The sequence below is a fragment of the Macaca thibetana genome, chromosome 14, assembly GCF_024542745.1.
Source record: "Macaca thibetana thibetana isolate TM-01 chromosome 14, ASM2454274v1, whole genome shotgun sequence".
NCBI lineage: Eukaryota > Metazoa > Chordata > Mammalia > Primates > Cercopithecidae > Macaca > Macaca thibetana.
The window spans coordinates 370,882-372,322 of NC_065591.1; positions in this window are offsets into that span (position 1 = coordinate 370,882).

A 1,441-nucleotide genomic window follows, 5' to 3' on the forward strand; every position below is an offset into this window, starting at 1 on the left:
ATATAGATGCGTTTGTGTATGTATATGTGTATACCGTATATATGTGTGTGTATAAATGTATATGACTTGGGTTTTTTCCTTTGTTTAAACGAGACAGGATCTTGCTATGTTGCCCATGCTGGTCTCAAACTCCTGGCCTCAAGTGATCCTGCTGCCTCAGGCTCCCAAGTAGCTGGGATTACAGGTGTGAGCCACTGCACCCAGCTAACTTTATTTTAGAGATGGGGTCTCCTGTGTTACCCAGGCTGGTCTGGAACCCCTGGGCTCACACAATCCTCCTGACTTGGCCTCCCAATGTGCAGGGATTACAGGTGTGAGCCAACAAGCCCAGCCAATTTACAATTTTTACATAACAACATAGGAGAAGGTGGGCACAGTGGCTCAAGCCTATAATCCCAGCACTTTGGGAATCTAAGGTGGGCAGATCATTTGAGGTCAGGAGTTCGAGACCAGCCTGGCCAACATGGTGAAACCCCGTCTTTGTATCATCTACCAAAAATAGGGGAAAAAAATTTAGCTGGGTGCAGTGGCACACACCTATGGTCCTAGCTACTCGCTTGAGCCTGGGAGGCAAAGGTTGCAGTCAGCCAAGATTGCACCACTGTACTCCAGCCTGGGCAACAGAACAAGACCCCGTTTGAAAAATAAAACAACAACCAAAAAACCTGACACATTGGACTTCATTAAAATTTAACTTTTTGTCCTGTGAAAGGCCTTAATAAAAGAAAGAAAAGAACTACAGATACGGAAAAATATTTTTTTTCTTTTGAGATGGAATTTCACTGTTGTCACCCAGGCTGGAGTGCAGTGACACAATCTCAGCTCACTGCAACCTCCCCCTCTTGGGTTCAAGCAACTCTCCTGCCTCAGCCTCCCAAGTATCTGGGATTACAGGTGCCCACGACCACGTCCAGCTAACTTTTATGTTTTTAATACAGACAGAATTTCACCATGTTGGCCAGGCTGGTCTTGAACTCCTGACCTCAGGTGATCCACCCACCTTGGCCTCCCAACGTGCTGGGATTATAGGCCTGAGCCACTGCGCCTGGCCAACGGGAGAATATTCTCAAATCACACCTCTGACAAGGACTCATTCAGAATATGTAAAGAAGTGTTGGCCAGGCGCAGTGGTTCACACCTCTAATCCCAGCACTTTGGGAGGCCAAGGCGGGTGGGTCACTTGAGGTCAGGAGTTTGAGACCAGCCTGGCCAGTATGGCGAAACCCCATCTCTACAAAAAATAGAAAAATAAGCCAGGTGTGGTGCGTGCCTGTCGTCCCAGCTACTCAGGAGGCTGAGACATGAGAATCGCTTGAACCCGTGAGGCAGAGGTTGTAGTGAGCTGAGATCGCGCCACTGCACTCCAGCCTGGGTGACAGAGGTGACAGCGCAAGACCCTGTCTCAAAAAAAAAAAAAAAAAGAATCTCAAAAACATAACCA